The 21,310-nt window shown below is 40.5% G+C and overlaps 1 protein-coding gene across 1 annotated transcript in view; it reads right to left on the reverse strand.

Annotated features, from left to right (window-relative positions):
• PCDH15 (protocadherin related 15) overlaps positions 1-21,310 on the reverse strand; it is an 858,090-nt gene that overhangs the window by 720,347 nt on the left and 116,433 nt on the right. The window contains exons 3-5 of the mRNA XM_090144727.1: positions 15,143-15,286; positions 6,069-6,154; positions 5,821-5,943 (exon numbers count right to left, since the gene is read on the reverse strand). The gene's annotated coding sequence lies outside the window, so the exon portion shown is untranslated. The remainder of the gene's footprint in view (positions 1-5,820; positions 5,944-6,068; positions 6,155-15,142; positions 15,287-21,310) is intronic.

Here is a 21,310-nt window from a genome sequence, read left to right on the forward strand (position 1 = left end):
AATACACTGTTGTGAAAGATAAAAGTTGTACTTCAAAAAACAGCCCTCTTCTCAATGCCTGCAACAGCTGACTTCCTGGAGTGCTCCATTTGCCTTAAAGTGTACTTCCAGAGAATCCATCTGAAGACTTAAGAGCCCTCAGTATAATCTTTTCATCTCTTTAGCCTGCTGCCTGGGTTTAGGCTTCAGCAGTAAACTGAACGCTTGAACTCAAATACCATCTTTCTGCTCCTCTCAGCATTCAGGTGTCTACTTATTCCTCATGCTCTACAGCACCTTGGATTTCTGTGATTTAGAATCTTAATGCTTTTTGTTGTTGATTTAGTGTTGTTTTTTTTTTTTTTTTTTAATAATACAATTATGCAATTCAACAAAACAAAAAACCAACACAAGAAGAGAATTAACATCAAAAACAAAGCAGGAAACGTGAATAGCTGCAACTATCCAGCCTGAAATACTCAATGGGTGCTCCCAGAGCTTAGGACATTAAGCCATGATGTCACGGAAACAGTGGTGTGGTCGAGCACAAAGATCATTGCCCCACTCTGATTTACATCCTATGTGCACATTCTCTCACTGCCCGCCCTTTTGGTGTTTTTGTCTCTTATTTCTATGCCATTTATGCCTTCTTCTCATTCCTTTCAGGCACTTGTAGAACTTATTTACCTTTCCTTCCTTCTCTCACTGTTGCTGTAAGAGCCCATAAAGCACTGGGGAGAAAAAAGACTGAGATGGGAAGAAGCAGCAGAAGTATCAAAACGATGAGTGGAAGAAAAGTACTTGGTTACTCCTGCCTCGATGCAGTGAGAGCACCAGAAGCAAACTTAGCAAGAAGCTTCCAGGGCTCACCTCTATTACAGGAGCAGCTTGAAGACTGTCAGCCCTGCAGAAGAGAGCATGGCAGCAGCTACTCAGCTAGAGCAAGCCCTATATTTCACTGCCTATTTAGAAGATTATGTATTGCTCTGGCCTAAAAGTACCATTACACTATCTAATCCCTTATTGCAGAAACATCCACAGGTGCTCAAGGCAGGGCTGGGCTGTATGAAGGTCAACTTAATAGAATAGTACGTAATTTTTTTCAGGCTTTGGCTGTTACATTTACAGTGCTGATTGGCTATTAATCTTAAGAGCAATTCATCTTTCTCGTGCTTATTGATTAAAAAATGCAGAGCACCAGATGGTGACATTGTTATTGACCTTGAAAACTTTGTTGTGGTCATCAAAAAGGCAGAATGTGTCTCACATCAGTCTCCTGCTGTTTTGTCAGAAAGCTTCATTTAACTCCTACATTTCCTTTCAAAATTTTGATTTTCCATGATAACACGCAAGAAGGATTAGAGTGGCTGGCACAGCACAGCCAGAGCAGCTAGAATCCCCCTGCTGCATTTCCAGGTGAGCACTCCTGTGAACTTTTACTGCCTTGAAATAAATGGAATTGCCTGCTGTGTCAGAGATCTTTATCTCTAAGGAGCGTTGCTTTTATTGGAAGAGCTGAGTGAAAAGTGCACTCTCATGAATCTGAAAGTAGAGATTAGACTTGCTGCCTTTAGATTAAACCTTTCCTAATTAACCTTCCAATTAACCTCACATCACTCCTTTGAACAAGACCATAAATACAAATGATACTACATTCCCTTTTACCAAAGTATAGCTTTTGCAAGATAGAATTATGATATATGATCATAATCGGTAGAGGATTACATCTAAACTCTGCCATTAGTCACCAGGACGAACAGATAGAGCACAGCTGCTACGGCGAGCACAAAAAGAAAAGCATACAATTACAGTGACAATTTTTGAGGGGAAATAAGTGAACTCTGGCACTGAGGATCACTTGAAAATACTGCTTCTAATAGCCAGCTCCAAAGAAATCTGCAGTTGAAAACTATGCCACTGAGAAATTAAGGAATCAAAACAAAAACTAACCAACCAAGCATCTGTAAGACAGGAATCAATAGATCTGCACCAGACAGTGTTCTCAACAAAATCCCCTCTCCCTCGTGTGGGTAGTTCCACTCTAGTTCCAGTCTTTGCCGTGATCCCTATTACAATGAAATATCACCTCCTGTTGTCTCCTTCCTCATCCACAACAATACCTATTTTTTTTGCCTTCTCAAACAGTCTTTTCCTGTGTTAACAAATTTCTTCCACACTGAATATTCTGCTGAATCTGTAAGCTGTGGAAACTGAAGGAGTTTAAAAACTGATAAAAAAAAAAGCTCTGTATTGAAACATCTGTTTAGAATCCACGACATTAACACTACTAATTTTTGAGTGTATGTCAGTGCCTTTTTGCTTAAAATATTTCAGTTATATGACCTTGCTCGGTGATTTAGAAATCTTACTTGTGTTTCCACTGGACAACAGGAGTGGCTGGGGAAACAGGACTAACTGGGGTAGGTTAATTAGGTACTAACAGGCCCATCCTCTGCTTACCATCTTAATGTACCAGCAGTAAGTCAGGACGGCTCCACATTCTCCCTGTTGGAGAAACAGGATGTGGGCAAGGCAGTTTGATGCACTTTCTCCCCAAAGCTACAAGTACCCAGGTCTTGGGAAGGACCAACTTCATCCACTCATCATTTATGCCCTTCCACTAGAAGGCCCACTGAAACGCAGGCATACGTGTAAGCCAGCCTCATGTTGAGGCAGTGTACCCTTCTGATTTTTATTAGGCCGCACCAAGATCACCCACCCGGTTCAGGCATTCTCATCTAAGCCTCCTCCATTTCTGTTGGCTCTATCTGTTCTTCAGGATGCAGCTAGCTGTACTCTATTGTTGGAGATACCCCTTCTCTCTCAGGTATAAACCTCACCTTGAAGAGAGACCTTCCTCCAGCCACAACCTTACCACTTCCAAAGATAGCTTTCCCTTAAGATTTCAGTGAACTGGAAAGTGCCCAGTTCATCTAACTTCAACTAGCAAATTGGTTTCTCGTGTTTGACAGCAGCTTTTTCTACAAAGATTTAGGTTTGCTGCTCTTTTTCAAACACATCTTAGTACATACATTTCACTTCTCTTCCAGAACCAGAAGGCCAAACTGTTACTGAGATGAGAGACATGCATCAATAAAATCCAACTCATGGAAATGTTTGGCCTTTCTGCAGCAAAAGGGGCTAGCAGTATATCTAACTCTACAGAGGAATTTAAATATCATCTAAGCTCTAGGAAAGGTAACCATTTTTAAGTATTATCTTACTGGCATTTGAGTAGAACTCCAGCAACGAGTGGCACATTTCAATTTTATACACAGTAAATCATTCAAAACGTAGGAGGTCTGTATTAGCTTAAGGAAAAGTTCATAAAGCAGTGCAAACAAGAAAGAAAGGAATAAGAAAATATCTATTTTACTATAATTGTGATCTTCTACGGGCAACCTGCACCCATGCTCACGAAGCAGTGGTTTTGCTTTGGATGCAGTGACTGGCTAATACCACGTGGGAGTTTCCAATCCACATTAGTAGATAGAATACTGCAATAATTATGGTAAAAGGGACTTCTGGGGAGCAAAGCAAGGCCAGCTGGGACAGGGCTTTATTCAGTCTCCAGGGATGGAGACTCCACAGCTTCTATGGGCATGCTTGTCCACCCCTATACAGGTTCTGTGACCTTTGAGTGCTAAAGTTGAGAACGTCAAACAGAAAAGAAAGGAATAAGAAAATATCTATTTTACTATAATTGTGATCTTCTTGTTTTATTTTCAGTGGCAGAAAACTTCTTCAACACCCAGTAGTCTCAAGTTCTCTGATAAGTTTGTGACTCTGGACACAATGCTGAACAGTAGGGCTACATTTTACAACAACACAGCACTACTAAAACTGTCGTAACAGCTTGAAATTCAGACTTTTCAGTGAACACATGCAGCTCATCTGACAGAAAACAACTGTCATGGGAGAGCTACATACTTGAGAAACGAAAGAATCATGTCTACAGTTACAAGCTTCCTTAGTCCCGTGCTCAGCACAAGAGCTGAACACAAGCAGATAGGGAAAAGCTGTTCCTCTCCTATAGCATGTACTGTGCAACTAGCCAGCAGGGATGCTCCTCACCTTATCTTCTGTCTCCATCTTTCAGCTCCCACTTAAAATAGAATGCCTCAATAAAAACACCACGAGGGAAAGAAAATAGCATGAGGGCAAACACAGGCATCTCTGCCCCTGTAAGCAGTCTCAGAATAGTATGAATCCTGAAGGACTGGCTCTAAATCTTTCTTGCTTCTCAGATTATCCCAAAGTAAGATTTTCAAATTTTGAAGGTCACGATATACTTCACAGCTAGCCAAAGTATGCACTCGAGCTGTATCAGACTATGCACAATACCACTTCCTACCAACACTTGATCTAAGACCTTATCTGAGACTTGGAAGTTCTCTTACAAACTCTTTTCTATGCTAAGTTCTTCCAGTCTTGCTCCTCACTCACACAACTCTCTCACTTCTGATGACACATCCAATTTGAAAGGTATGTGAACATTAATTTGCTTCTATTATACTCTTCTATAACTTTCACATTCTCACAAAGAATGTTACACTTCTTAACAATCATTACTATGTCAAATTAGGGTATTTTTGCATTTCTTTGTAGTTTCTCTCTAATCTTAGTCTACCATTTAAGCAGAAAGCTTCATCTCATTGTTATACAGATGAATGCGCTACTTTTTCTTAACAGATAAATGCTGATCATAGATAGATACTATCCAAACTAAGTAAGCCAAGATCCCACTGCAAATGCAAAACAATGAATACAAATTTGCACTGGATTAAGGATTTCACAAACAAAGCAGCTTTCAAACACTGAGCACATGGTTTTTATGGCTACTCACATTCTAGACTAAGTTTTATGTTTTGCTTAATGTTTTTACAGAGTAAGATCACTAAGGCAGTACTATTACAAACAGAAGTCCTACATTCAAGAAATTGGAATTAAAAGACACTTTAAAAAGAAAGCCAACACAAAACCACCACTGCAATGTGTATTATAAACACGAATGGCATAGCCAGTGGATAGTCAGGAGAAAAAGCAAGTGTATCAGCCTCATTTTCATAGAATCTAACTTTGTTTTCTGCACAAACAAAAGGGAAAAGAGCATGTCACAAAGACACCCTTCCCAAAGAAACAAGTTATGCAAGTGGTATCCAAAGGTAAAACACATTAGAAACTGAGAATATAAAGGAAATGCTCTGTGTTCTTATGAATCTTTTACAGGATCTACTAAATTGTTCAATTTAGGATCTGAATGAAAAAATCCTCATTAAATGAAATTTGAGTTGCTTTACAGTTTGCCACCATTGATCACCTTTTAAGATTTTATCATCAACCCTCACATTCTTCCATTCTGAGGTTCAAATCCTGAGTCAAGTAGATGGGGCCAGGCCCCCTTCAGCACTGACCAGCAACAGAGTAAGTGTCTAAGATCACAAACATGGTCATGGGAAGTTAAGTCTGAATATTAGGAAAAAATTATTTACTGTGAGTGTGACAGAGCACTAGAAGAATCTGCCCAGAGACGTTGTGGAGTCTCCTTCTCTGAAGATATTCAAAATCTGCCTGCACACTTTCCTCTGTAACCTATCGTAGGGAATCTGCTTTAGCAGGGGATTGGGCTCGATGATCTCCAGAGGTCCTTTCCAATCCCTGCTATTCTGTTACCCTGTGAACCCCAACTCCATGCTTTTATTTTTCTCCCTGTGTTTAGTAAATAGAACGCATCTAATCACTCATTGAGCAGGTGACAGCACACTAAGGAAGGAGAATGGAAAAGTCCTGGTGATTTTGTCTGTGAGCTGGATCAGAAAGAGTTCTCTTAGCCCCTATTACCTTCCACAGCCTTTGGAGTCCAATCCCAGCAGAAAGAGGCAGACAGACATCTGCAAACTTTCAGATCCTGACAGCTCTGTACACTTGTCAGTCCTGTTTTACATCAGCACTTTCTGTGTCAAACTGTTCAGTGAGAGAAAAAGAAAATAAAAAAATTTTAAAAAAAGCCAGATGCTGATGGTATATAGGGAGAGCAAATTTATTGGACAGAGGACAGGGAGAAGAGAATATAAACTGAGATCTATTACCTTTGTGTGCATAATGCTCCATTACACCATAAAGGAAACATGAAATGTGTGAAATAGGCCAGATCGAACCAGTATAGCTCTGAATGCTGAAACACAGCAGAGATGGAATTCAGTAATGAATGACTGAAAGAATACCCACAGTCCCAGTAGGCAACAATTCTCTACTGAAACTGTGAAGTCCTCGAGGAAAAAAAAAGAGTTATTCTGTGTTATTAACTCTCCCCATAGAAAACCACAGTTTACAATATAATTCATTATGTCCTGGGTACAGATACTAACAGGTTGAGGAGCAAAAAAAGCAAAAAATGCACATTATACATACAGATATACATAACATGGATGAAAATACTTGAAGCCTTAGCATTCTACTACGTTATCTTTCTCTCCTCCTCATCTCCTTCTCCACAAAGCCTGAGGACTCCCAAGCAACTTCAGCAAGTTCACGAATGTTTTCATTTTGTCTGTAAACCTTCTGGCACGAGGGATTGTTTTCTGCTGTTCCTGGTCCTCTTTTCACAGCTTGGGCTGATGGAAAACAAAAACCAACCCAAACCTCAGCAACAGGTTCCACGTCAGTACACTCAGCAGAATTGCTAGGTGTTTCTTTGCCACCAGAAGGGCATTAAAACAAGCAGCATCAAGTAATGAGAACACGTGAGGGAGAACCTGAGAAGAACACCCACTGTATAAGGCTCCATTATTATTTCATGTAAACACACAACATTAAACATCGAATACAACAACTCTCCCCATTCTGAGTACTGAATCCTATTTCATTTAGGGAAGATGACTATTTTATTTTTTTTTTTGAGTGTGTGTCTTTTTTGGGTTTTGCTGCAACAATCTGGATATAAAGCTCTCAGCTCATTAGCAGCAAGTGGTCAGATTTAGTACCCATGTTACATTTCTCTACTTGAACCTTAATTTTTGAGCAATGTCTCAGTGTCGAGAGGATGCATACAGCTCATATGTAGGAGTCACCACAGCATAGAGATGTTGGAAAGCTTCTCAGATGTAGGGTGGCTTATGATTCGATGCACACTTTTATATAAACCTTCATAGAGTACCAAATCGCCCTCAGGTTCCTTGCAAAATCCTTAAAGTGTGAAATAAGCTTTGCTCCATGCTGCAATCTCATGGCCTGGAAAGAGATTTCTGCCCCTAAGACTGAAGTCCTATTTGCACACATATTTTCTCTTTGCTGTATATGTGGTATAGTGACAGTTTTTATGGGAGAAAAAAATCTAAACCCAATTAAGCCAGGAATGAACAACTGCCAAATATGGCGAGCAATTATTACTTCAAAGATAGGAAGTGCCTCTTTGAAATCTCTTGGATGAGAGACCAGTCTCCATGTTTAGCAGCAAATCGCATACATGTTGCTTTTCTGGAGTTGACGTTGCTTTGAATCTCTCCAAATCCTTTTTCACATTTTTCCTGACACGCATCAGGGTGTGCAGGATGGATCAGCTGAACAAAGCACTGCACTGATGTGGGTGTACAATTGCTGAACAGAGGAAATGCTCCTCTGTCTGCACTCATTCCAGTAGATAAAATCCATCACTCTCACCTCAGGAATCGTTATCACCTTTATCTCTGCCCTTTCCTTTGTGAGCATTTCAGCGTGCTCTGAAATGTACCTGTCTGCTGACGCTTCCTTCTACTCTTAAGCTGAACCACGGGACAGGAGGCTGTGTAGAGCACCTGACCTGTCAGTGACTAACACAGAAATACTTATCGTAATAGAATAGAAAGAACTCCTGAATTCTGCACTGAAGAGTTTCCTTCTGACCCCTGAACTTCCAAATGTGTTTGTTTAACTCTCAAAGAAGCAACAGACCATTAAGGGGAAAACCACACAACACACATACTCAGTGCAAGTTGTTTCCTACGGAGATGATTTAACCTTGCCAATATTTTTCTTCTGCTAATTCAGCATCCGATGCTTGTTCACTACATCCTCCTTCTGTGACTTTTAGCATAGCCTTAGATAGTACCAAATGCCAGTAGTACCAAGTACTACCAAAAGTAGCATGAACACTTCAAGGCTGACATCAAGGTTTTTTTCCACCAAACTTGAGATTTGATTTCCAGATGTTTAGGGCAAAATAAATGTTGTACTTGGGGACATGGTAGTGGGGAAACATTGTTGGTAAGTGGATGGTTGGATTAGATGATCTTGGAGATCTTTTCCAACCTTGGTGATTCTGTGACTGCACACTGCCTTATTAATCTTACTCTGTAAATTTTCCTCTTGGATGACTAAAGGCAGAAAATCTAAAACCCAACAGAACTTTCCTAGAGGCAGAGTCCTGACTACCCAATGAAGAAGAGCCAATGGAAAGACAGAAGCAACAAACAGGAGATACTGACTGGTACTGGGAGACTTCCAAGGTCCCTAGTAAACTGTTAGAATAGGAGGATGAAGCCTTCCAACTCTTGAACACTTACACTTTCAAAGATTCATTGGTTAGAAGATTGCAGAGGAGACGCCTTAAGTGAAAAGCTGAAAAGCACTTGGCAGTTTGGAAATTATTTCAGGTATCGTGGACCTGTTAAATGGTGTCTACTGTTGAAGGCAAGTTACAGGGCTAAATAACTTGGTCTTAATTATGTGCTGGTCTTTATATTCCTGTATTTGCTGACAATAGCTTTAAGAGTTGAATACATAAGTACTGCAACACTGAAACGTGCAAGTTCTGCAAGAGACCTTTGTCACTGCAGTGGAGCTTCTGCAGGGCAGAAAGAGCCAAGAGTGGATAAAGAGTTTTTGCCAAGACCCTGTCACAGCATGACACAAAAAAAAAAAACAGAATGAACTTGCTAGAGAAGAGCCACTTGAGCAAATTGTCTGCACTTTGAGCAAAATTTCAGGAATTTATATTTAAAAACAAGTTTAACAAGGATCACCTACAATCAATGTCTTCTTCCTCTTCGTTTTGAAGAAGACAGTATGCACACTACTGCCAACCTTGCCTCGTTTTCTGCCTGCCTATCAGTATCAAACACAGTTTTATAATACTTCTGTGTTTAAACTGGCATTTAAACACAAGGATGAAAAGCAGCTAAGGAGAGTTATCACAGCATTATACCTTTCAAGAATTTTTGTGTCTCAGAAATTATTAAAAAAATGTTCTGTCTAGAGGAAGAAACAAAAGATAAACACCTCAGCAGTCAGCAACAAGTAAATAAAAAGGGAGATGAAACAAAGATAGAACAAAAACCAAGACCAAAAATAAGGTTTGCCTTATGACAAACCTGAAGTAGCAAAATCTTCAAAACATATGAATAAAAGTTACTAAGCGACCAGATGTTGCCAACATCATAACATGCGTTTTATGTGCTAAAAATGTTATGTCTAAAGTTCTCCAAAGGATACCTGTAATCTACACACACATTTTCCTGAAATAAATTCCAGCAAGATTCTCTTGTTTAAAAAATACATGACATGGATGTAACCCATTGAAACACAAACGCAAAGATAATTTTAATGTACTTTACAGCATTTCAGACTGCAGTGGAAAACCTGGGTTATGCACCTAATTTTTAGCTGTACTGAATACAGGATGGCTTTCTTTGAGTAGCAATCACAAATTATTACCAAAGGGCAACATAAATGGCATTCAGATTTCAATAAATGAGCTCATTATGACACTTAGAACACTTACTGCTTATGATGGGTTTTGCTGATTGCTGCTTATTGGCAGATAATAAATATTACTGAGCACTTCAGACAAGCATGTCCAGTTTCTTCCAATTCTACCTATCTCTGCTGACAACTGACTCCGAGATTGTAGGTAGTTCAACTGTTATCAGCAGACCTACTTAGAAAAGCCAGAAGAAAAATGAAAGTTTGCTTGAATAGGTGCGACACTGTGTGCCCCATCACACACACAAGTTGAGGCCAATTTATGTGAAAGGAGATGCTGAAATGCTGCAGGCTTCTTAAAGGACTGGATGTCCAAATTGTCCCTTTGGTCACTATGGGAATCCAAAAAGCAATTTCAGATCTTCTCACCACAAAAGAAGCATGAAGGAAAATTCAACTGAAGTGCATTTCCCTGTTGAAACTGGAGTAGGGAAGGGCTGGAGGTAAGGCCTTGCTGCAGGGCTGTAGTTCTGCTCCACAGTGAAAACACTGATCCTTTCCATTTGAAAGCAGGAATTAAAACTTAATACCATCTTATGGAGGGGGAATTATGAAATCACTCTTTTCAGACCGAAACCTAACTAGTTGCTGTTCTTCCATGTTGTAGTACACATGTGAATTAGCCAAGTGTGGGCTGGTCCTGGGGAAAGCCATAATCAAGTCCTTCCTTTCTGGCTGCGCATCACTTGGAGTGAAGTCAAATGCTGACATGAGTACTTAGCAGTTACAAAATTAACCAGCAGGTGTCCCAGGCATGAATCTGTTCCAGGGGTCTGGATTTATTTAAGTCCCCCGCAGTGCTGGTTTGTAGGCAGTGCTCTGTCTGTGTTTCTGGGAGGGAGCTGCATTGAGGCTAGATCTGGTGAGTCAGACACAGCTTTGGACAGGCCTTGGAGTTGCTGAGAGCAGAAAAGTCCATAGGCATGCAAAAGTCAGATCACTGGCACACCAAGACTTCTCGTGGCAGTCATAAACCGTGTGTCCCTCACTACAAATTCTTCTGTAACTGGCCTAGGTAACATAAACTACTTTACTTCCATAACTTGTGTGCAGCTTTTCTTACCATACTTATCCAGCGGTGAGAGTGCTCTGAATATTTGACACTGCTTTCACGTGTCCTGCTTCCTCCAGCTTTAATTTCCCTTCATTGATGTCTAGAAAACACTCTGCAGTGTTAGCAATCACTGCCCCATGATGACACTTCTCAGATAACACAACTTCTCTGTACAAATGCCCATGAACTCTGATGATGTCTCTTGCAAATATTTCCCCCATTGCAAAGCATTTGCTACGGGGAAAAAATACATGGCTGTGTTTCTCCTGTGAACGGAAAACCAGCTCATTTTGTCAGCTGTCCAGTCGCTACTCAAAGTTTATGTAGATGCATCCCAAGCCAAGCTTAGCAGTGACCTACTCTGGGTGGTTTGCACTACCCTTTCTTCTGAAATCTCACTGCATTTAGTGGTCAGAGGAATCAGGGAGGTTTATGGTTTTAGCTCTTCCTGCAGCTAATGGTATTTACAGAGAAGACCTGGTTAAAAGCTGTTCCTGACATGTTGGTTGATTTTCTATCACACAATGCAATGATTTACACTAATAACAGTAGAGTGCAGAGAAGACCTGCTGAGCTTTTAATAAACTTCCCTTTTCCAATCACTTAAAATGTTCTTTAAAGTTGCAACTGAAGTAACACAAAGCCTGTCTAACAGTATACTTGACATTTATTATCTTGGCAATAAATGTGATTTTCATTTTTGCAATGTCTGCTTTTGATTAATTGCAAAAATGTACTATAAATACTTTTAGAGAAACGGTGGAACGGTTTATAAACCCCATTCTGCATGTTAACACCTTAAATTATAATGAAGCATATGCTTTAAACCATGTGCATTATAATCCAACTGTTACAAAAAGCCAAATGCTCACAAGTTCAGCTTTCATTACAATCCCCAATAGAGAATTATTGTGAGGCACCCTGAATTTCATCTAGTTTTGCTGTCTACTGACTTAGTGGACAGTTCCATACAATCTTCACGTTCAGAGCAAGCGACATTTGTAATGCATTCTAAAAATCTTTATCTTTTTGTAGCATAACACGATTAAGTTAGAATACCCAAAGACTGCAATCCAGAGTAGTAGTCTATGACAAAATGCCATTATTATTGCTTTTCAGCATGACACAAGCAGAACCCAATAAATGTAATTCCATGAGAATTCTGCAGCAGGAAAGACTTGGCAGCGAGACGTGTGGGGTGCATTTCTATCACTTCAAGAAACTGTTTAACCTACCACACGTGGGTCCTTTTCTGGGACGATGCCAAAGCTGAAGGGTAATAGAACTATAATGAACAGCTCCAAATTAAATTATGCTGTTGTAATGTGGCATTAGTTGGCATAAATGATTTCACTGCAATTAAGAAAACAGATACATAGCCCACAGCAGGTGGCTGGTGATGTACTAGCAGCCGATAAGTTTGGCCTGCAGAGAGAAAAAACAGCAAGAGAAAAGATTGTGCATGCAGAAGGAGATCCAGCTATCCAGTGCAATAAGCATAAGGGTGAATTATTAAAGGAGCAGCAGATATTTCAGAGAATTATAACGACGACTGTATAAATGTTTTTGAAATGTTTATCTGACTTAGTGCAAAGGTCCACCAGAGCTGTGCAGTGCTTAAATCTCATTAGTACCTCACCAAATAGGTGTGAAACGGATGTGCTGGGATTTGTTGTCTGCCCAACAGTTCACTGGTCTCCTAATTACTGCGTCTGAAAACTGCATAGTTAGAAGCTTGTTTTGCTTGTGATTTTGCCACTTGCAGACAGTCCTGCCACACTCAAACAGCTGAAACAGGTCAGGCTATGCATCAGTTCTGAGAGGCAACCGAAAGTTGCAGACAGGAAGCTTTATTTATACAAATCCTGGGGGCCCTGCAGACCTGGCACAGCACAGGGCAGTGCTGAAGAGCTTGTAGAAAGTATTTCCTGCAGGGGATGGGAAGGTCTGTACTGTTATGGGGAGCAAAGTGACTGTATGCACCAAAAGCCACACAAACAGATAAGGATCAACACGGATGTCAAGGAGTGCACTCAAGGCAAGTTCTCCAAGAACATAACAAACATAATTACCAAGTTGATAAAAATGGCCTCAAACTACTTATGGTGACTCAAGACAGTGCTGAAAACCAACTCATCCAAGCCCTGAAATCTTTCTGTCTATATTTCTGCTCTATATTTTCCCCACAGATGCTGAACTACATGACAAGCTTATTTTTTAATATCGTTGATTTCACTGAGGTACGTTGCTACTTTCCACAAGTAACACAAATTATAAACCCATCCTTCTCTTCCTCATGTTTCTACAGGCACAATACTCAACATCAACTATCCACAAGCTTTCTTTTCTTTAAAAAAAACAAAAACCTTGCTTTTCTGATAACTCATCCTTTTTTTCAGAGCAGAAGTAAACAGCCTCCAAATGGATGTTTTTCCAGAAATGTGCATGAGAGATACTCCTGTATTCCTCTGCAGAGGCTGCAATCAGTGACCATTTGAGATAGCTGTTGCCTCATCCAGTTTGCAATTCCTGTGTCTTGGCAAGAACCTACTGAGAGCAATAATACGAAACCCTGACAAACATCACAGATTTACTTCAGTTTGAAGACAAAGAGGGTTTTATTTGTTGTTCCAAACTGACAGAGTGCAGTTCTTCTCTGGCTTTGAGAAATGTTTGTTCAGAAAGTATTTTGAAAAGAAAGTAACAACCAAGACCTTGGTACCGCTGCATCTTCAGTTACCATCAGACAGCACCTTCACCATTCAGTTATGAATACCAGAAAACTTCAAAAACCATGAGCAAAACCAAGAATGGTGGAGACTGCAAGGTAAAATAAAATAGCCTGCGATCAAGTCTTTAATAGAAAAAGTCATTAAAAAAGCTATCAAACAAAAGAATGAAATCACAGAAATTTGCAAGCTTCCCACTCCACAGTTTCCCAGCACTTGGTGTTGGCGTGCCGAGCTGGTTCTTAATCTTTTTGCTACCCTGGTCCCACCTCTTCTCAGACCCTGACTTTGAAAACCTCAAGAGCAAATCTATCGGAACTTTCTCTAAACCTCTTCCCACTCCTGTACCATGCTGCAGGACGTGAGAACATGGCATGCATCAGAAACACAGCTGCCAACCCCTGAGGGTTGGAGGCAGAAGCTTCTCTATAAAAGGCTGTGGAAACATGACCCTAGACAAAATAAAAAGTCACATTTTAGCCATGCCAGCTTCAGCAGGGATTGCAAAACCTACTACTCAAGGACCAAGAAAGGGTATTTCAGCTTCAGTCAACCTCCTGGGGGAGCATATATTTCTGAACGCTGTGCTTTGGCTTTCCATGTTAGACAAGCAAAGCATTTCAGTACTGCTCCTTTACAAGTTGCTCCTGACTTCAGTACCACAGATCACCTTGCTGCAGCTCAGAGGATCTTACAAGTGCACCAAGACACAGCAAAACAGCAAATATCTGTAGTAGCACCAGGGAGCCTTTTTAAAAAGGCAGCAGCACTACACCTAGAGACAGAGACTCATAGGGTATTTCAGGTTGGGAAGGACCTGAGGAGGTCTGTAGTCTTGCTGCCGGCTTCAGGCATGCTGCTCAGGGCTTTCTCCAGGCAGGTCATGAGAACCTCCAAGAACATAAGTGAAATCCCAACTCTCACTGTGAATTTCTTTTCTTCATAAATGCAACAAGAGCAAACTCCCTGACCTCCTCCAGGTCACGTATAGAGACATTAAACAATGTGTCCCACTACAGACCTCACACAGTATTCATCACCAGCACACATAAAGTAAAAACATGAGGCTAGAACAGGAGAAAAAAGACCAAAGCAGGCAGAAGTACACGCAGTGCAATTCACTGACAGTGCCCTAGGACTGTGGCTTCAGCCATTCTGCCCTGACATATCGAGCCAGCTCAGTTACATCCTTCTTTGTTTTAAGACCCAATCAAGCTACATCCAAGTTTCCTCCCACACCTTGTCCAATGTTCAGTGGAAGTCTGTAATGATTAACTGTCAGTCTGCTGCTGCTCCTCCTTTGCATTCCCATTCATATAGAGCATGACAGATCACAACCAACACTCTATTTCTTCCAACAAAGAAGAGATTAACCTTTTTGAATTCACTGAAAAGGGATCATGTACAGGTCACATAAATATCTACATATGTACTATTTACGTATGTAGGTTTCATTAAAATGCACTTTCTCTGCTACACAGAATCATGTAACAGTTCAGTAATGAAAATCTCACAAATATGAATAGAGAAAATCAGAAAAAGTGAGCACTGTTCTTATGAAAAGATCCCTATTCCACCCCAGTGGATCCAGAAATTCCTCCAGCAGCAATGCTCGTCATCAGCAGGCCGTGTTAATACTGACCTTAAAAAATACTTCCATTTCTTCCCAGTGCTATATCCAGCTCATTGAATCACCCTGTGAACTGCTGCCCTGGTGCCTTAGGAGTGGCTTTGGTGACAGGAGCACATGGCCAGATGCAAGACCTTCCCCAGCTGGCACTGCTGTCTGTGGGAAAAAAAACAAACATATGTGGGATTATGGTTTACTTTATAACAAGAACATGTAGATGAAAGAATTCTAAAAATGTAAATCAGTAACAACTTTGCATAAGCAGCAGTGGTTGCTTTTATCAATAATAAGAAAAGCATTTATTTTATTCAACTTATATTCCAGCTCCAAACTTCGTTTTTGCAAGTAACATCAAGATTACATATATATGCAGCATAACTGGTCTACAAAAGAGAAAGCAATGAGCAGACAGGTCTGCACATCCTTGACATCTCCTCTGTGGTTGCTGCCTGGTTAACCAGCACAAGGAATTTCATTTTCCTCTTCTAGTCAGCATCCTGCTGGGTCACGAAATAAGATTAAAAAAAAAAAAAAAGTCAACTTTTGCTGCATTTTAAAATACCTCTTTCCAGAGAAAGGGAAATGGGATATGGGAGAAAAACCTTACTACTGATAGTTGTAAGGGCTTCCATCACTTCTACCGAAGTACTACTGAAAAGCTAAGTATTTTTCAGTTCTAATTCATTTCCCTTGTTTGTTTGGTTTTTACTCTTTTTCAACTTAAGTTTTTTTTCTAATGAAGATGATATGGGACTATCTGGTGGAGAGTGAGACCATCAGCCTGGTATCATATGCATGTTACAGAGGCTACTGATATTCTTTCACCAGTGCCATTAGCACCATTACTCCTAAATGTATTTCCAACTCAGTTTAACCAGAACCCCTCCTGCTTCTTGTTTCTATTGGTAAGCACTAAGATTAGAGGACTTGGTTGCTCGGTTGCTTCCATCTACCAATGCAGGTCCTCTAAACAGTAGTCTGACCTTTGAAGCCTTCTCATGCCTCATTCAACAAGGTAACCTTCTGGTTTTTGAGTTAGCTCTATGGAGGTCTACAGAGCAAGAAAAGTCACACTGAAAGCTTTACACAGGAGATTGAAGACAGAACTGTTTGCATACCTGCATATTTTGTTTTTTGTTTTTGTTTTTTTGAAAAATGTCAACTACCTTCTCATCCTGCCCTCTAAGGCACCCTCACCTTAATTGCTGTCTTACATCCCAGTAAGGACAGAGAGAAGAATCTGAGAATCAGAGAAGAGCAATGGTTTTGCAACTCTGTCTTTCATACAGTAATTCATAATCATTCATTTCACCCTCAAGAGGTATCGCTTTGAGGTCTGTGGTTACATCCCTGGCATTTGCTGGTTCAGCAAGACCTCTGTGACATCTCTAAATTCAGGAAATGTCGATGATGTTAAGCAGGCAAAAGATAGACAGAAGCAATTTCTTAACAATGTAAGTGTATCTCATAGAGCACAGCTTCAGATTTTTAATTCCTGAAGCCTATCCACCTTCACAATCCATGTCCTTAAGATTTTGCAATGATTATGATTACTAAAGCAAGAGAACGAGCAAATATACTTCTTCCCTCCCCATGAAAGCAAAATGGCTTTTGTTCCAGTCTTTGCAATGTCCCTGGCACGTGCTTCATCAATAGCCGCCATAAACAGAAAGAGCAGCTTGTTGGATGGAAAGCTGGCTTGGCCCCTAAAGCACTGCTACATCCCTACCTCCTGCCCTCCAAAAGTGTTATTCGTGAAGAAAGATGACATTTGAGGAGAAAGAAACATTTCACAGCACTGCTATCTCAAGCTCAGGAAAATCACTTTGTCCAAGCTTTTACCGCATGTTTGCAAGTCTCCATCTGCTGCAGCTAGCATCGGCGTCACCAAACACCGGCGCAGGGATCTGACAACTGCTGTGACTTGCTATTTTTACTCTTGTTTGTTGTGGGTTTTTTTGTTGTTGTTTTTTTTTTTTCCTAAACTATGAGAACATGTTGTTTTTTACAGCGACGTCACAAAACTTATTAAAAAAAAGCTTTTGTTTGCACCCCGCTCCTTTGCATTATCTTTCTTCTTGGAAAACAGAAGCTGACAAAGAGGATCAAAAAGGGCCCTTTGGTGGCTGCTCTAAGCAGCTGGCTGTAAAGGTGCAAAACCTTTCAGATGAACTGCTTTGCTACAGCCCTTGTTGACAGTGATGTAGAGCTATTTGCACCGTGCAGGTTACAAATGCTGGGGCAGCAGGACTGCTCACCAGAACAAAGTACGAAAGCTGTTCCCTGCTCCCCAGCGGTGCCACAGCTGAACCCACTCAACTTCTACTTTACAAAGCCACAGCTTATTTTAAGTAGCTCAGTATTTTTTCTTACCCTCATTTCTTGTCTCTCCTCTTGAGAAGACCTTGTTCCTTCTCTCTGATCTTCCCAGAGAGCAGAGCAGTAACAAACTCCTTTGTGAAAGGAGGAGGTGATGCATTCCAGAACCCACTGTGAGTTTGCAGAGGGTAGAACGTGACATCCAGTTGCACCCTCCTCTGCAATCTAAACTCGCTAACACCAGAGCCTCCTCATTTCTGCTGCCTGCTAGGTTAATGGTGATCTTCATCCTTACTGTACACCACAACCCCACGTGAAGTAGCAGCAATGACTGTGCAACATTAAAATAATAATAATAATAAATGTATAACCACTAAAATAAAATTACACTCTTTTAACCACTGACATGGGAAAAATTTCATGAAGCAAGCTCCAAATGTGTTATGAAGCAAAACTGCTTTCAGCTATTCCAAACAATAAAGTAAAATTTACTTTAAAAATCCACTGTGTTTTGTCTTTTTTTTTTTTCCAAAAAGTACTCTATCATAAACAGCAACACTGTTCTACGTTTTGTCTTCACTGAAAATAATCTGAAGAACACAATCTGAGCTATCACAGACTAGATATGCACACACAAGACTTTCTCTCAGATGAAGTCAATTGTGCATGGATAAAATTAGTGGATAAAAGCAGCAGTCATCATGTAGAGGAACTGAAAAGAACTTTTTTCTGGCATCATTATACAGTAGTGAAATGTATAAATAGCTATTAAGTGCTGCTCTGAAAGTAATGCCTCCTAGACACGCAGCTTCTTGTTTATAGCTGGTGAAAATATGTAGCTAATGGTGGTGACTTACACTGAAAAATAGTGTTTGGTATCTGAGAATTTGTTCTACAAGTGGCGTCATCGTGCTGTTTGTACCTGTTGTAGTTTCCATGGAAATAAATAAGAGGCATTACTTTTGGAGCAACCGACACAGTTTCACAAAAACAGAACTAAGGAGGTCTAGTCCTGGATTCAAGGGTTTGGAATGTTTTACTCCACCAGCAGTGAGACGTTACTGCACAAGACTAAGGGAACGTTAGCCTCTCTGGAGCTGGCTGATAGCGTGACTCGAAAAGGAGAAATCCCAGCACAGCCAATGGACACATGAAATCTCCATGCTGACAAAGTCTGCCACTTCAATCCTGAGAACATGGTGGCTAAAGCAACACTGTCTTGTATGAGAGATGCTGGAGCAAAAAAAGACAGATGAAAGTCATGCTGGTAACCAGCTGTCTGGCATATCAGCAGAAATCAAGAAGTAGAAAAGGGGAGAAGTTGTACCACGCATGGCAGAGGTGGCAGTGCAGAGCAGAGCTATTTGCTGGGCAGCAGCCTGCCTTACAAACCACTTGTTCCCATGTACTGAAGCTACCTTCCTTGGAAGGACATTGGTCTGAGCTGAACTCTAGAGGCAGAGCTGCCACACTCGTGCAAAGGCTGAAAAAAAGTGGTGCTATTAACTTATGCAAAGTTACGGCCAGTGAAGGTGGTACAAAACGTCTGGCTGTGGTAGGGATCCTCTTTTCATTACGAGCCATAAAAGGTCTCGCACGTGATAGCCCAGCAAGAGCCCAAGGTGCAATACAAAAACTAATGCCACTGAATATATTACATGGTGAGCTTGTTTGCTGTAAACAAATGTGAAAACAAATTACTGTTAACACATGCATAATTTAACTGAAGCAGCACAGATGAGGAGAACAATTTTTAACTGCACAGGAGAGGAAGAGACACTCTTTGCCAGAGCTTAGAATTCTGTATTACTACAGACACATTCTTGATAAAAGCAAATTTTCTTCTCTATCCTACTGAGCCCTATTTGTCCCTTTTCCTACTACATTGGCTTCAACAGGGCATGATCAGGAAAGACTCTCATATTAAACAGCTCGTTTGCCATTAGGCTTCCCCCAGTAACAAACGGGAGCTTGCTGTGTTGTGAATGAATATGGTGAAACATTAAAAACCCACAACAGGGAAAATGGTAAATATCTTCCCACTCTAAAAACGGCACTTTGTAAATCCAGATTTTATGCTGTCTGATCACTGAGCGATTCAGTTCTGTCTCAGTTATTTACTCAAATATCTGAACACGTATGTTATTTTTTTTTTCATACTGGCTCCTCATATTTGAATTAAAAAGTCAGTGATGCTATTTTGAATGTGGAGGATAGATAAACTGGACAAATGAAGGCTGCTGTCTTTAATTTTCTAAGGCGTTTTAAGAAAGAAATCTAGTAATCATTTTTTGACACTGTTCCAAAGTCTGTAACCTCCCCCAAAGAGTAAACACTTTATTTCTAAACAGCTGGATATTTAGAAAATGCTGAGAAAAGAATATAAAACAGAAGCTATCTAGTTGGCTTGAATTAAATTTTAATACTAACAAAAGCAAAAAGAAGACAGAAGAATTAATGGAAAGCAAATTGGTTTGAAACTCCACAGGAACATTATGGCTCTCTCCTTTCTTATTGCCTGTGAAATACATTGAGCCACATCTATTTACCATAATAAGCAGCATCACACAGATAGAGCAGTCCCAGATTGGGTGTTTGCACTCAATGCTACATCTTATTACAGTTCTCGATGCAGAACAGCCCAGAGACCTGTGAACATGGGAAATAAGTCATGCCCAGAACTTGGTAGATCCCTTGGTTGCTTTCTTCCTGAAGGAGGTTTGCTAAGGTTTTGCAGAACGCATTGTCACAGAAAATAAGCCAAGAGTAAGAGCAATGGGTGAAGTGAAGCTGCTGGTTTAAGAGGATTGATGGGAACTCAAGGTTGGGATGCGAGATGGTAAAAGAACAGGACTAAGAACATACAGTGAGCCAGAATGGAAATCAAAGCCTTTCTAAGCTAATGCGAGTTATGATGGGGCTCCTCGTAGCATGAACAGGCAATTTATCTTCCTGTAAGAAAAATAAAGCTAACCTCGCAAAGTAATCCACGTAATTATGCAATGACTTTACAGACATTGCCTAAACAGAAAACAATTTTTCTATGAGTTGCTTACTCTGCATTTTCTGCCTGTTTGCCCATATAGGAGCATTCCAAAATCTTCTCTTGGGCTGCACTGTGTTGAAACGACAGAGAATAATTATGTAATGACACTGTAATCTCAGTGAAAAAAAAAAAAAAGAGAGAGAGAGATTCACTGCTGCGGTCCTAAAATCTCTTGTGTCTCTGCCATTCCTCAATTAGTAACTAAGGCAGCAAGACTCTACAGGAGAGAAACTCTGCCTAGCTATATCAGTAATGCCTCTGCAGACAGTTTAACCTTCCCATCATAAGCATCCAACCCAGGAATCTTACTTCTGTCATCTGCTGCACCTCTTCAGAGCAAATAACGTTCCTCCATAAGAGCTGAATCCTGTTGCAAGCAGCTCTGCTGGACTGCTTCAGGCTTCACATGAGCAAGATCGCTTTTCTCCATGGATAGATTTAGACTCCCGTAGCCTGAATTATATTTATCACCAAATATGCTGACTTCTGCTCTGCTACCAGTCTTCCAGGACTCAGGACAACTGCTGATTTCAAGTAGTCCACTGAACCCCTTAGAATAGATCTGCCATTTTCTTGATTTAGTTTTGTCTCTCTTCAGACTGTAATCTACTTGACTAATTGGGTAAAGTCTCCATAGACAACTGACAGCCACTAAATTCAGAAATGTAAATCTGGATAGAAATAATGCTAGATATCTCACAAGTACAAGCCATGAGAGAAAGGCCATGACAAAGGACACTGCATAGGTTAGATAACTGGATGAGTGATACAGACTGCTGGCTTTCCAGAGGAAACACAAGTGTGCCTTGTTTAAT

Source organism: Phasianus colchicus, chromosome 8, assembly GCF_987193195.1.
Source record: "Phasianus colchicus chromosome 8, bPhaCol1.hap1.1, whole genome shotgun sequence".
Taxonomy (NCBI): domain Eukaryota; kingdom Metazoa; phylum Chordata; class Aves; order Galliformes; family Phasianidae; genus Phasianus; species Phasianus colchicus.